Source organism: Taudactylus pleione, unplaced genomic scaffold (assembly GCF_031769625.1).
Source record: "Taudactylus pleione unplaced genomic scaffold, aTauple2 ptg000936l, whole genome shotgun sequence".
NCBI lineage: Eukaryota > Metazoa > Chordata > Amphibia > Anura > Myobatrachidae > Taudactylus > Taudactylus pleione.
The window spans coordinates 379,359-395,758 of NW_028285337.1; positions in this window are offsets into that span (position 1 = coordinate 379,359).

The following is a 16,400-nucleotide window of genomic DNA, read 5'->3' on the forward strand; positions in this document are numbered from 1 at the left end:
GGTGAATTTTTACACGTGTCACAATTGCTCTGAAAAGGAGAGATTTGAAATCAGAGCAAAAAAACTAACGAAGAGATTGGAGCAAAGAGGTTATAAAATACAATTACAGCAGGATATAAAGCAGCAGTGAAGTAGGACAGAGAATCCCTTACTTCTGAATAGAAACATGAAAAGATAAGACCAGATAGAGATTCAAAAAGCAGATTTATAGGGACAGTCTGCAATGAGTGGAGACAAATCCAGAGTATTCGCCAAAAGCATTGGAATATTTTAACATTGGATAATGATCTGTTGGAGATTCTTGGTGATCGAGTCAATACCAGTTGGAGGAAATCACCCAAGTTAAAGGATATATTAGTACAACAAAGAAAGACTGGTAACATCCCTGAAGCTTCCTTTCAATGTAAAACTATAGGCTTCAATGTACGTGTGGAATGAGATATATAGGCATGGCTAGTAGACAACTAAAAATAAGGATAATGGAACATCTACGGAATATAAAGAATGCACAAACAGATAAACGAAAATTCAAAACTCTGATGATTGTAGCAAAACATTTTTTGAAAGTACACAATGGTAAACCTGAAAATTTTAGGGCGTGGGTCTTCAACCTTTGGCCCTCCAGCTGCTGTGGAACTACAGATCCCAGGATGTACTGCAACAGTTTTAGCATCCACCTGGGAATAAGGAGGAGATTACAATAAAGAATTGTTGGAAAGGGATTCCAGATAGATTTTTCATATGGAATGAACAAACATAATCAATACTCATCCTTCTTTTAAAACTAGACAGAAGGCATATTATAATCTTTTTTTTGAGAATATACTTAAATGGATATAAACCATACTCAATATAGATGAATGATTTCATAAAAATAGATTTAGGCCCCATTTGAGTAAAGTGTGGAGTACCCATGTATTACAGTAAACACTATTTTGAAATAAGTTATAATACATAAATCATGGGACATATCGTTTGGAATATATGGGGATAGGGATTAGGAATATATTTAATACTAAGAGGATAAATATATATTAAAATGTTCTATATATCATTTTTATTATGAAGGGAAAAAACATTTATAGAAATGGTCACATTTAATAATTAAGTAGAATAATATGATCGAAGAAAATTATTTAAATTAGTTTATAATAATCACAGGAACAAAGGGATCAGTTTAATAATGTATTAAAAGTGCACAAGAATAACAGAGGTGTATAGTCAGACAAGTAATTTTAAGGCATATAAAGATAAGTACACAATTATCACATGATGGTATCCCTGTGGATCCCTATGGACCGTGAAGAAGAAAATAAGAGTTATGGTAGACTTACCATTGACAACTCTTTCTTCGAGGTCCACAGGGATACCATGGGGGATAATGTGGTTGAGTGATCCAGGCACCAAGGTCCTCCTCCACATATACCGCGCCCCTGGTCACAGACATTCAGCTCAAAGCAGGAGAAGGAAGAACAATCGTACACCAGAAACTCTCAGAAATTAGGGAATCCATGACCAAAATAAAATTTACCCAATGCAGCCAGGTGAGTCAGGGAGGGTGCTGTCTGGACCCTATGGACCTCGAAGAAAAGGAGTTATCTAGGTAAGTCTACCATAACTTTTAGTTTCTTCTTCAGGGTCCATAGGAATCCACAGGGATACCACGGGGATGTCCTAAAGCAGTTGCCCTAAGGATGGGGATGCTCCAGAGCAGGAAAGGAAAACTCATCACCCAAAGGAAGCATCCTGAGAGGTAAAGTATCAAAGGCGTAGAACATGGGTCTTCAACCTTTGGCCCTCCAGCTGCTGTGGAACTACAGATCCCAGGATGCCCTGCCACAATTTTAGCATGCTGGGATGTGTAGTTCCATAGCAGCTGGAGGACCAAAGGTTTGAAGACCCCTGGTCGTAGAACCTAAGAAAAGTGTGCACAGAAGACCACGTGGCTGCCTTGCATAATTGCTCAGCAGAGGCACCACAATGAAATGCCTATGATGGTCCCACAGACCAGGTAGAATGTGCTGTCGCCGTGTTTGGAACAGGGAGATCAGCCTGCGTGTAAACCTGAGAGATAGTCCTATGTAACCATCAAGCCAGAGATTGTTTATAAGATGGCCATTCTCGTTTGTGAAACCATATTGCACAAAAAGAGCGTCTATTTTTGTAAATGAGTCTGTATGATCCACATCGATACATAGAGCAAGATCCACATACAGGGAGGCTTCACCTTCAGAAAGGTCTGAAAACTGAAAAGCTAGAAACAAAATCATTGACATGAAAACAGGGCACTACCGTAGGAAGGTAAACAGCTCATTTCTGGAGAACAGCTTTATCCTGGTAAAAAATTAAAAAGGGGGAGTGACAAAAGAGCGCTGCCAAATCAGAGATTCTGGGTGCAGAAGAGATAGCGAAGAGAAAACCATTTGCTGTCAACCATTTCAAATCTAGTGAGTCCAGAGGTCAAATGAGGGAACTTGCAACCCACTGAGAACCAAGAACAAATACCATGGTGCCATTGGTGGGACAAAGGGTGGCTGAACTCAGAGAACACCCTGTAAAAAAAAGTTCTAACATCCGGCAAAGAAGCCATCCTTCGCTGGAACCAAACTGACAATGCAGATACCTGTACACTCAGGGTGGCCAGGTGGAGACCGAGGTCTATCCCAGCCTGGAAAAAAGCAAGTACCCAGGAAACGCTAAAATCCCTAGGGTCATACTTTCTGTGGGAACACCATTGACCATAGAATGCCAAACTCTGTAATAGATGCGGGCAGAGTAAGGTTTTCGTGCCGTAAGTATCGTTTGACTCACAGAGCTGGAGAAACCTTTTGCTCTTAAGATGGAAAACTCAAGATTCATGCCCGTCAAAGACAGACTGGGTAACTCCGGATGCAGGCAGATACACTGCGCTAACAGATCCGGCCATAGAGAAAGAGGAAACTGAGTGTCTATGGATAGATTCCGTAGTCAGAGAACCAATGGCTTCTGGGCCAAGCAGGAGCTACTTGTATTACTGCTCTGTGTTCCTGCTTGAATTTCCTAAAGTCCCTTGGGAGGAGGGAAATCGGAGGTAAGAGATATGCCAGCTTGAAGTCCCATATCACTGCCAGTGTGTCCACACATGCGGCTGAGGGGCCTTTAGTCCAGGACCTGTACCTAGGGCCCTTGTGATTGTGACGTGAGGACTTGAGGTCTACATCTGGTAGACCCCCTTTGTTAACCAGGAGTTGAAAAACCCCGGATGGAGAGCCCACTCTCCTGCGTGTATGTCCTGACGAGATAGCCGGAAGATGACTTTCTGACAAGGTCAGAATGTTTATCACTTCCCTCATGGCTGTGTGACTTCACGTGCCTCCTTGATGATTGAGATAGGCCACTGTAGTCACGTTGTTGGACTGGATCTTGACCGGCCTTGCCTTGGAACAGGTCCTGTGCCATAACAAGTGCTTTGTATACTGCTCCAGAATGTATATGGGCAGATGACTTTCTTGATATGTCCATCTTTCCTAAAAGGTGTGATGACCTGTCTCTGCCCCTCATCCTTGAAGACTGGCGTCCGTGGCGAGAAGCACCCGACCTTTGTCCAGAAGATCCTTTTGTAGCCTTTACGAAAAAGAGATGAACCTCCGGAGTGAGAAGGATCCTCTGGGACCTTATTAATGATGCTGTCCGTCGGGAGAGAATCAATTGTTGCAGAGGCCTGGAGTGGAACTGAGCATATTCCACCATGTCGAAAGTGGATACCATTGACCCCAGGACTTGCATTGCTGATAGAATGGATACCCTTCGATTGCGTAGCAATTTGCATACTCGCAATGATAGGGCCACAATCTTGTCCTCTTGGCAGAAACACCCTTTGTGCCTGAGAATCCAGAAGTGCCCCCAGATGTATCATCCTCCTTTGTTGGAGAAAGAGAGGATTTCTTCCAATTGAAGATCCAGCCGTGCGTCTGTTGGCAGGCAATGGTCAGTTGTAGATGGTGTTGTAAACCAGCTGGAGACTGTGCCAATATCAGAAGGTCATCCAGGTATGGTAGTGTTCAGATTACCTGACGCCTGAGGTAGGCCATCATCACCGCCATTATTTTGGTGATAGACCAAAGGGCAATGCCTGAAATTGGTAATGTTGTTGCACGACAGCAAACTTTAGAAATTGTTGGTGAGATGGCATAATAAGCATGTGCAGATACACATCCTGATGTAGAGGAAAGCCATAAAATCCCCAGGTTTCATCCCCAAAATAATTGACCAAAGAGTTTTCATACGAAACTTGGGTCACAGATAAACTTGTTTAGGGTTTAAAGATTTAGACCAGAAACCAAATGGGTCTCATGGTCCTAAACTAAAAATAGATTGGAATAATAACCCCTTTCTTGTTGAAACACAGGAACCGGGATTATCACCCCTGCCTGTAGCAGGGAGTAAAATGACCTCCTGTAGAGCCAAGGCCTTGATAGAATCCAATGAGGGGAGTAGTGCAAAAAAAAATTCAGGGGAGGATGCCTCCAGAAAGTGAGGGCATACCCCAGGGGGAGGCCCGCTCCATCAGGCTGTCAGGGTATGTCGTCCGGCTTATAAGCTTGCTGCTTGATGGTCCTGCGGGAAGTAGACAGTCTAGAGGAAGACTGTCCTTTTGCTCTTCCCTGAGGGCGAAAAGATCTGAGGTTACCACTATCTTATCCAATTCTGCTCCAAAAAGTATGTTTCCATAAAAAGGTAAAGATTCCAGAGCCCTCTTGACCCAGTATCTGCTTACCAGGACCTTAACCAAAAAGGGCTCTACAAGCCACAACTGAGGCTGCTGATGCTGTAGAAGCTAGGAGCCCAGCATCTATTTCAGCTTCTCCCAGAAATTAGGCAGATTCCCATATGTGGGAGATATAAGTTAGCTGTACTCTGGTAGAGTATCTTCCAATGCCCCCATCCATTCTTTAACAGCCATGGATACCAAAGTCCCAGCCACAGCTGGTCGAGTAACAGTTCCAGACATAGAAACATTGAATCATGTTTTAAAGCAGTATTTTCAATTAGTAGGAACGTGAAGAAAAGATGCTGATGGAATAGGCAACGTAGCACTCCTGACTAAATGTGTCACATGAGCATCCACAGTAGGAGAGGCTTCCCATTTAGTAGCTGGGAAAGGATACAAAGATGCTAATCTATTTGTATCGTGGAACCGTCTATTCGGGTTACTCCATGCCTCTTCCATAAATTCAGTAAACTGCTCAGATTTAGGAAAACTCAGCTTTTACCACCTTCTGGTGTTTAAACACTATAGCCTTCTGTCTATGAGCTGGCTCATCATCCTATATATTTAGAATTGATTTGACTGCCCTCACCAAAGAAGGGACATACTCTGTAGAAGGATGGTCCTCCTCTCCCAAGATATATCCTGGAGAAGAACTCGGCACATCATCTGATCCTCTGATGATGCTTCTGAATCTACATGCTGAGCAGACTGATAAAAAGATAACAGCCGCTTAGGCACCTTAGTGACTATCGGACTGTTCGCAACATCCAACTGAGCCATACTCTGACTTGAGTGGGCAAAAACATCCATCCATGAAGGGGGGACAAACAGAGCAAGCTGTGGGTATCCCATTAAAGGAGGCAGCGTGGGAGAAGCCAAACGATCCACTAGCTGAGTCATCACATAAGACAAGGAGGATGCCAAGATGGCTCCTGTACAGGGGCTGGTGGAATGGACTGGTGAGGTGGTTCTATATAACCGACAGCACACATCCATCCTGTATACAGTCATGTGCATAAATATTGGGACTGACAGAATTTTCCATATTTTGGCCTCTATTCACCACCACAATGGCTTTGAAATTAAACAAACACGATGTGCTTTAACTGCAGACTTTCAGATTTAATTTAAGGGTAATTACATCCAAATCAGGTGAACGGTGTAGGAATTACAACAGTTTCTATACGTGCCTCCCACTTTTTAAGGGGCCAAAAGTAATGGGACTATCAACTCCAAAGCTATTTCATGGACAGGTGTGAGCTATTCCCTCATTATTTCATTATCATTTAAGCAGGTAAAGGGTCTGGCGTTGATTCTAGGTGTGACATTTGCATTTGAAATCAGTTGCTGTCGACTCTCAATATGAGATCCAAAGAGCTGTCACTATCAGTGAAGCAAGCCATCATCAGGCTGAAAGATCAAAACAAACCCATCAGAGAGATAGCAAAAACATTAGGTGTGGCCAAATCAACTGTTTGGAACATTCTTAAAAAGAAAGAACGCACCGGAGAGCTCAGCAACACTAAAAGACCCGGAAGACCACAGAAAACAACTGTGGTGGATGACAGAAGAAGTATTTTCCTGGTGAAGAAAAACCCCTTCACAACAGTTGGCCAAATCAAGAACACTCTCCAGGAAGTAGGTGTATATGTGTCAAAGTCAACAATCAAGAGAAGACTTCACAAGACTGAATATAGAGGGTTCACCACAAGATGTAAACCATTGGTGAGCCACAAAATCAGAAAGACCAGACTAGAGTTTGCCAAACAACATCTAAAAAAGCCATTACAGTTCTGGAACAACATCCTATGGACAGATGAGACGAAGATCAACTTGTACCAGAGTGATGGGAAGAGAAGAGTATGGAGAAGGAAAGGAACTGCTCATGATCCAAAACATACCACCTCATCAGTGAAGCATGGTGGTGGTAGTGTCATGGCGTGGGCATGTATGGCTGCCAATGGAACTGGTTCCCTTGTATTTATTGATGATGTGATTGTTGACAAAAGCAGCAGAATGAATTCTGAAGTGTTTCGGGCAATATATGCTCATATTCAGTCTAATGCTTAAGAACTCATTGGATAGCGCTTCACAGTGCAGATGGACAATGACAGAAGGATACTGCAAAAGCAACCAAAGAGTTTTTTAAGGCTAAAACGTGGAATGTTATGCAATGGCCAAGTCAATCCCTTGACCTGAATCCGATTGAGCATGCATTTCACTTGATGAAGACAAAACTGAAGGGAAAATTCCCCAAGGACAAGCAGGAACTGAATACATTTGCAGTAGAGGCCTGGCAGCGCATCACCAGGGATGAAACCCAGCGTCTGGTGATGTCTATGCATTCCAGACTTCAGGCTGTAATTGCCTGCAAAGGATTTGCAACAAAAGTATTAAAAAGTGAAAGTTAGGAGGCGTGGCTTGGCAGCCATCTCGGTCAGACACACTCTTGTGGAGCTCCAGAATCGGGGGCTTTATTTAGCCTACTCTAGGCTTTTAAGAGCCGACTTTTGGGGCAATATTGTCACCCCAGCTACTACTGTGCTACCTACCTCCACAGTAACTATTGGGCCCCTGTACCTCCTGACTGGCCGAGTCTCAGACTTGGGCCTTCCACGCCAGCGGAGCCAACCTGCCGGACACCGCGCGTGTGGAGCCCTACCAGTGAGTGACGCGCCTCCCCTTCATCTGTGCCCATTCCCCGGCGATCTCCTCAGCACCTCGCGCACATCCATTCCCCGACAGAAGGAGCTGCTGTGGGTCCCCGCTTCCACCTCAGGCGGGGAGGACCCTGGATGCCTGGTGTATTCGCGGCTACTGCTCCCGCTGCGCCTGGAGACCTCGGCGAGGATCCGGAGTCCTGCTTCCTAAGCCTCCTCCTACTGTGTAACCGGGAGGTCCAGCGCTAAGTGCTTGCGGAAGCCTACTCTCCTTGGCATCTCCATGCTCCGCGGCTTCTCTCCTATCTGCTAGCTGGGCTTCTGTGGTGACGCAATCACTGGCTGCTCTGTGCCCGGCGCCCTCCCACTACACTGCTGCCGCTGCTGTGTTAAATAGGGACCTCTGGGTGACTTTTCTGCCTCTCTGCCGAAGGAAGATGAATCTGCAGGAGGGGACTGTATTATCCTCGCATTGCACCTGCAGTGCTATCACATCATATTAAACCCTGTAGCTCAGTTCACTCCATACATGAGGGTCCAGCTCCCTCTTGTGTCAGCCTGATGTAATTTCAAGATTTAAAGGAACAGTGTCTCCGAGAATATATCATTAAAGATATCCGGTGGGCGGGCCAAACATAGTGGCCGCATTTTAAAGAAGCTCCCTGCTTCACCGTTGATCCAAGCCTGAATTTGGGTAGTCCTCCTATACCATCGGGCTAATAAGAGGGAGAAATAAAAAAATAAATAATAATAAAAAAATAAATAAAATTTAAGTAAATAAATAAATCACACTGGACAGCAACTAGGGATAAGCCCAGGCAAGGCGCATACATCAGCGCCGGCTCCCTGCTCTCTATACCACCGTATCACGGCCTTGTGGCCTATTGCGCTGTGGCCATTTTATTGTAATTTCTGGCGGCTGTTTCTCATCTACTGACAAAGTGCTCACTGTGGCCGGTGGAAATAGACGGCGCCCACTCTGAGTGAATTCCTGCCCACAGTCCCTCTCCTACAGACAACACCTGGTACTACTCTCCATATACCCTAACAAGGAGCACCACTTTAATCAACAGACACGCCAGTATCCTTTGCCTTCCTCTCCTCGCAAGAACCTCTCTTGTAACCGAATAGATTGATAAGACGACACTGGCATATTATTGATCACCAACATCTTTAATATATTATTCATTAACGCTGGTACACATTCATTCTTGTGCAACACCTTCTACTGCACTTGGTGTCTACAATGGAAAAAAATGTGGCAAAAACCCCCAGGGGTCCTAGAGGCTCACAAACTGAGCGTAATAAGGACAAAGCCTCAGCATCTGATGCTTCTTCCTCTCCAATGTTTCCTAAAAGGGATGATTCAATTGATGCTCTATTTAACACCGATAAATACAGTTCCCAATCTGTACAAAAAGCAAAAGAAATATCAGACATCATTTCACCCTTACTTGATATAAAATTAGCACCACTAAAAGAGGCAATTACGGCCGCAACTGCGCAACTCACACAACATTCCAAACGGCTGACAGAGGCGGAGGATCGCATCTCTACATTATAAGATGAATTACATGAGGCAAAATCTCTCCTCCAATCACATGATTCCACTGTGGTGGCTCTTCATGACAAACTTGAAGATATGGAAAACCGTAACAGAAGAAATAATTTACGTCTTATAGGTCTCCCTGAATCAGTGAAACCAAAAGATCTACTCCACCTAGTATCTACATGGCTTCCTGAAACACTGGGTATATCATCTACCTCCTCACCCATCTTGGTGGAACGGGTGCATCGTGTTGGTCCGGACCGTCAGAATAATCAACAACGTCCGAGACCTGTCATTTTCAAGCTTCTGAACTATCTTGACAAAGTTAAATTATTGGAGGCTTACCGCAAATCTACAGGCGTTTACTACGACAAATTCAAATTGCTATTGTTTCAAGATTTTTCTTTCCAGGTTTCCACAAAGAGAAGAGAATTTTCCATGGTTTGAAAGGAACGGTTTACTAAAGGCGTCCGTTTTGCGCTCTTATATCCAGCTAAATTGCAAATCTTTCACGCTGGAAAGCCACATTACTTTGACTCCCCAAAGTCAGCACAGAATTTTCTTCAGTAACTGAGATCTGTGTCTCCTCATTCTACCCTGGACGATAATGACTGATCATTGGGAGAGTTGATAAGTATTACATTATTTTATTGTCTGTTTGACATATCTTTATTGCGTTTTTCATGTTATATTTATATATTATGTCACTATTACTGCTACATTTAGTTGTGGTCTATCTTTGTTACGTATTTTTGCTGAGTATGTATGTTTTTCATTTATATGTATTCCGACCTTTAGGGTTGTGCTTTTCTAATCTTTTTGATTACTGGTTTAAGTTGGGATGCCCTCAGGGGCCACCAAACTGGGTTTTTCAAATATGTAAACATTTTGATAGGTATATTTGTGCTATGTCTACACTGGGTTTGCTTTGATTGTTCATGTTATCGGTCATTGTCAGGGATTTCCCGTGACTGCCCCCTTCTCTGCTCGCTGGGACAGGGTAAGGGAACTGGATAGAGAAGTTCTGTTTTCATGTTTCCCAAAATGGGGGTTGGTTGATGTCTACTATGCCACTAACTGACAATCCTAATGTTCTAACCAAAAGATCCATTAAACTCTTATCTTGGAATGTAGAGGGGTTAAACTCATCTGTTAAAAGGAAAAAGATACTATGTCATCTTAGGAAATTTCGTCCAGATGTGTTTTTTTTTTTTACAAGAAACGCACTGGAAATCAGATGACCCTAACACTTTAAGGGATAATTGGATACAAGAATACAAAAGTGCGTCCTTCACTACGAAAACACGTGGTGTACTTATTTTGTTTGGTAATTCCATTAATTATAATATATTAGATGAATGGATAGACCCAGAAGGGAGGTTTCTATTTTTGAAAGTGAATATTGAAAACGAGATTTTCACCTTTGCATGTATATATGCCCCTCCAGGTCCCAATGCTTCCTTTTTTTCAGACATTTATGCAGCTTTACAAGGCTGGCAAGAAGGTTCCTTGATTCTAGGAGGCGACTTTAATGTAGCATTTGATTCCTCATTGGATGTTTCGGGGGGTCCTAGACAGACTGGAGGTAGACGTGGAATGCCATCTACTTTGTCATTGCTTATAGAGTCTTTTCAACTAATTGATCCATGGAGATATTTAAATCCAGATTCTAGAGAATATTCTTTTTTTTCGCAACCACATAACTCTTTCTCTCGGCTTGATTATTGGTTGATACCAGGGACCTTGCTTCATAGGGTTGAAAATGCTGCCTTAGCTGATATATTAATTTCAGACCATGCACCCACATGGTTTACTATCAAGTTGGAGGTTCCATGCTTCTCCTCTTTTAACTGGCGGTTCCCAGACTATTTGGCCTCTTCGGAAGACTTTCAACAACAACTAGTTCATCATTTTCAAAATTATTTAACAGATAATGTTGCTCATAATTAGAATATTAATCTTATCTGGCAGGCGTCCAAACCAGTGTTAAGAGGACATTTATTAGCTTATGTATCTTTTAAAAAGAAAAAATTTCAACAAAGATTCCAACAAGTTAGTGCTGCTGTAACGTCTACTTACTCTGATTTATTGACTGACCCTTCTGAGGAAAATAGACAATCATACAGGGAAGCTAAGGCCTTATATGATACTCTCTGTACGGAGCAAGCCCAAAGGAATCTGACTTATCAGAAAAACAGATACTTCCGATGGGGTAATTGACCAGGGAAATTGTTGGCAAACTTAATAAGGTCCTCTACCAACCGCAAACATATTTCCTCTATAAGAACTTCTGCTGGGTCACTTAGCACTAATCCAGAAATGATTAATGACACCTTTCTTACCTTTTTTGACTCTTTGTACAAAGCACCCCCTGATGAACCTACACGGGGAATTGAATTTTTGAGACAAGCGGGTCTTCATCAACTCAATAATGAAGATAGAGAGGCTATTTTATCTCCGATAACAGACTTAGAAATAGAATCAGTGATTAAATCATTGCCAACAGGCAAAACACCAGGTCCAGATGGATTCTCAGCAGCCTACTATAAAATTCTCTCCTCACACATTGCACCTCATCTTTCAACATTGTATAATTCCATCCTTACAGGTAATTCAGCCCCTCCAGGTTTTAACACAGCTCGAATTATAATGCTGCCAAAACTAAACAAAGATCCTACTCAGGTGTCATCTTATAGACCCATCTCCTTACTAAATCAAGATTTAAAAATTTTCACAAAAATATTAGCTATACATCTCCAACCTATTTTGTCCAAAATACTTCACCCGGCACAAACAGGTTTTATAAAAACCCGTCATTCTGTTCATAACATTCGCACACTGTTGGCTACCATGATCAAAACACTCCAGCTGAAAGGGGGAACATAGTGATTAGCTGTGATGCAGACAAAGCATGCGATAGAGTGTCTTGGTCCCATCTTATTAGAATATTTAATTACCAAAACTTTGGCCCTGCTTTCTTACATGTCTTTAACAGTCTATACCAAAATTCAACTGCCTTTTTGACTATTAATTCATTAAATACACGTTCTATTTATTCATCTCGTGGCACAAGGCAAGGCTGCCCATTGTCCCCGCTTTTATTTAATTTGGCCCTTGATCCCCTTCTTCGACATTTTATTAAAGAAACCAGATGGTAAGGTATTAAATTTGGCCAGATAGAAGTAAAATTTTCAGCATTTGCTGACGATCTCCTGCTATCAGTGGTGTAACTAGGGTATTTGGAGCCCAGGGCAAATTTGAAAAGGGAGCCCCCCCCCCCCCGATGTGCGGGCGCCAAAGGCACGCGTGGCAAAAAATGGGCGTGGTCACTTAAAAATGGGGCGTGTCAACATGACACACCCCTTTATTTTCACACTGAACATTCCTATCCATATGCACCTTAACCCCAGTAGTACAACTTATACAGTACCCCCAGTATGCAGTTGTGGTCCCTCTTATGCAGGCCCATAGTAGTGCCCCCTATACAGTATCCCCAGTAGTTGTTCCCCTTACTCAGTACCTCCAGTAGTGCCTCCCCAAATGCAGTGCCCCATGTAGTGTTCCCCCTTATGAAGTGCCCCCAGTAGCAGTCCCCACAATGCAGTGTGCCCAGTAGCGGTATCCCCTTATGCAGTGCCCTTTATATGGTGCCCCCAGTAGTAGTCCCCTTTATATAGTGCCCCCAGAAGTAGTTCCCCCCCATGCAGTTTTCCCAGTAGTGGTCCCCTTATGCAGGCACCCAGTAGTGATCCCCCCTATCCAGTGCCCCCTGTAGTGGCCCTTCCTATTATTGCCCCCAGTAGTGGTCCCCCGAGTGCAGTGCCTCTAGTAGTAGGCCCTTTTTATAATGCCCCCAGTGGTAGCTCCCCCCCAAGTAGTAGTCCCCAGTAGAGGTTCCCCCTCCCGATTAAGTGCCCCCAGTAGAGGTCCTCCCAATAATGGTGCCCCCAGTAGTAGCCACCCCTCCCCCAGTAGAGGTCCCCCCAGTAGTAGCCAACCCCCTCCCCCATTGTGCCCCCAGTAGTGCAGATAGGTTAAAAAAAAAATAATATATAAAAATATACTTACCTGTATCCACGCTGCTGCTACTCCGGTCTACTTCCGGCTCTTGCAGTGGGTGCTGCAGCAGTCAATGAGAGTCTGACCTGGGAACTTTTATTCTACCTCACAGATATACGCGAACTCTCGTTCGCGACTTGATATAGATTCCGGTAATGTGGGGTTATTAAAATGGAAAATTTACTTCCCTGAGCTTCCATTGAAAACCATATTAGCTTCTTATGTCAAACTAAATAAACAATTAATCTCAATTTCATATACTGAAATGCATCAGAAACTCCTACATAGGGCATATTTTACACCAAAACTGAAGTTCCTTATTGGTGAAGCCTCCACTTCCAACTGCTATAAGTGTGGAACCCCAGAGGCTAATATTATACACTGTTTATGGACCTGTCCTCAGGTGCAAACATTGTGAATGAATCTTCAAAGTTACATCAACAATACAAGATTAAGTTTGTAGTCACTAAAACTTGGGCTTTTTGGGATATTCATCCCCAGGATACTGTCCATGGCCCCTCCAAAGGTAATCGTGTATTACTTGCAAAACTGGCAGCAGCCACCAAAAAGACAATTTTGTCTCAATGGATCTCATCAGATCCTATATCTAGAACACTATTACACCCTAGAATTTCTTTCTTATTTCTAATGGACTGGTCTGAGGCATCATTGCATAAAGAAAAGCAGGTCAAAAGGTTCTTTGACACATGGCTCCCATACATACACAATCTATCCCCAGTAATGAAAGAAAATTTGAGGAAATGTTTTCAACTCACTTCTTGGTATAACCTAGAGATTCTTAGTAATGGCACTCCTCCCTTTTGATTTCCGATTGTTTTGATGGTTAGATTATATGTTCATTTTGGAATCTTCTTGATATTGTCAAATATATTGACCCTGATGATGACATGGTTTGATATATCTGTGACGTTTCAAGTGTTTTATAACTGTTGAACATTATATATTGTATCAATGTATACAACCCAGATGTGCACTTTTTGTGTAATTTGCAAACCTATCAATAAAAATTGTTTAAAAAAAAAAAAAAAAAAAGTGAAAGTTAGATTTAGGATTGTTTAGTATGTCCCATTACTTTTGGCCCCTTAAAAAGTGGGAGGCACATATAGAAACCATTGTAATTCATACACCGTTCACCTGATTTGGATAATTACCCTCAAATTAAATCTGAAAGTCTGCAGTTAAAGCACAGCTTGTTTGTTTCATTTCAAAGCCATTGTGGTGGTGAATAGAGGCCAAAATATGAAAATTCTGTCAATGTCCCAATATTTATGCACCTGACTGTAAATACACAAGGACAAGCCCGCCAAACAGGATTTACATGAAACCTCCTGTTTCCCTTTACCTTTTGACATAACAATTATAAAAGATAACAATGCAATGTAACAGCCTTCACACATAACTAGTAATTGTGAAGTACAAATAATGAGGAGAAAAAACAGTGGTAGTTATAACAGTAAGAAATAAAAGGCAGTGTCACCACAGCACTAACAAACAGTCACATACAATGCATATCTAATTTAGTTGCAATAGACTGAATCAACTACTCAAACACAAGGCTTGGTAGGATATAGAGCACTATGGACCTCATTCAGAGTCGGTCGTTGCGGCCGCTCGGTCATACGCCACCAATGTTCGCTAAACTGTGCATGCGTAAAATTCGCAATGCGCGTGCGCAAACTAGCTATTACGATCAGAAATTGCTCTCTCCTTGAACACAGCCAGGTTGTTAGTTTGAGTGACAGGATAAGGCGTTTGTGGGTGGTAACAGGGGAAGGTGCTTGTGAAGGGGGGAGTGGAGATCCGAACTCAGGCATGCCTGACTATTCAAACGGCGTTTTATGGGAGTGCATAATTAACCAAGTAGTGTCATGGCACATGGGAGGTTTTTACACTGACTTGATCATAGTGCTTAAGAGAGGGTATGGTCAACTTTAAGCTCTATGACCAGCTCCGATGGTTCCCGACGGTCACGATTAATCCTTTTATGCCCGGAGATGATGTGTATTGCGAACGAGAAGGGGGCGTATTTAGTCTTACGGCCGCATCCTCCCCTCGCTCGTCCAGCTAACGATCCTATCTTAACGACGCAACTTGCGAGCACTTCATTTGCATATCCGGCCCCTTTTACCTTACGACCGAGCGGCCGCAATGTCCGACTCTGAATGATGTCCTATATACCTGACCCAGAGGAGAGGTATACAGGGAGACTGACCCAAACCTCCTGAGACCAAATTGCTTCAGCAGAGCACAGATAGTGGACTGTGAGGGTTTCATATGCACGAGGAGGGTAGGAGGAGCGACCCAGACGCGGGAAACCTTTGATGGGTCTGCAACTGGGTTGGGGCAGAAGCTGCCGGGGAGGAGCCTACCTCCCCTAAGCTACGTCACCGGCCGGGTACGCTGGCCTCATGGCAGCAGAAGCATCTGCTGCTGATCCCCGGGCCCTCACTGCAATGACTTCCGGTGTCTCCAGCACCAAAAGAAAGCACTGTCGCGCTCAATTCCCCATAAGTGAGGAATAGCCTTACCTGACATCTCCATGCATCCAGTTGCAGTCCGGGCCCCAGCATCACTGCTAGCAAGCTCTGCCGTGACCCACCGAAATCACCAGAGACGTTACTGGTGTTGCGGCCCGGTGGAGGTAGACTTACTACAGATGCTCAGCACTGCTAACTCAAAAACATAGAAATAAAACATAAAATAAAGCTTGAGACTGCCTGAGCAGTACCCTGTGACAAAGGTGCGTCTGAATCCTGTTGCACGAAACGAACTGAATGCCTGTGGCCAGGGGCGGAGTATATGTGGAGGAGGACCTGGGGCATCCTGGGAGCTGAAAGCTTAACTGTTTGGTGCTTGGATCACTCCAACCACATTATCCCTCTGGATCCCTATGGACCCTAAAGCAGAAATCATTCTAGTTGACAGGGCTGCACTCCTTTTTGTCCACATTTTTTGATTGGCAGCCTCCTGTACTGGTTTTGCCCATCACGCTGACTAAAATTAATTTTATTTGGTACTGGACCACCCCTGCAAGTGCCACGGCACCCAGTTTGGGAACCACTGGTATAAGGGTATTTCAAAAACTGATCTAAAAATACAAAAAAATAATAAAATGTATTTGGTGGACATGTCCTCTTATTCAGCAGTTCTGGGCTGAAGTTCATAAATTAATTAGAACTATAGTCTATGTACAAATTCCCACATCTCCTTCTTACACCCTGCTATCCCGACCCATTCCTAATGTTTTGCGCCCACAGCAAAAATTAATCAAACATATTTTAAACACGGTCAAATGTCAAATCACAGCTTGCTGGAAATCTTCTGCCCCACCTTCTTTGTCTGCTACCATCAACGCTGTCTG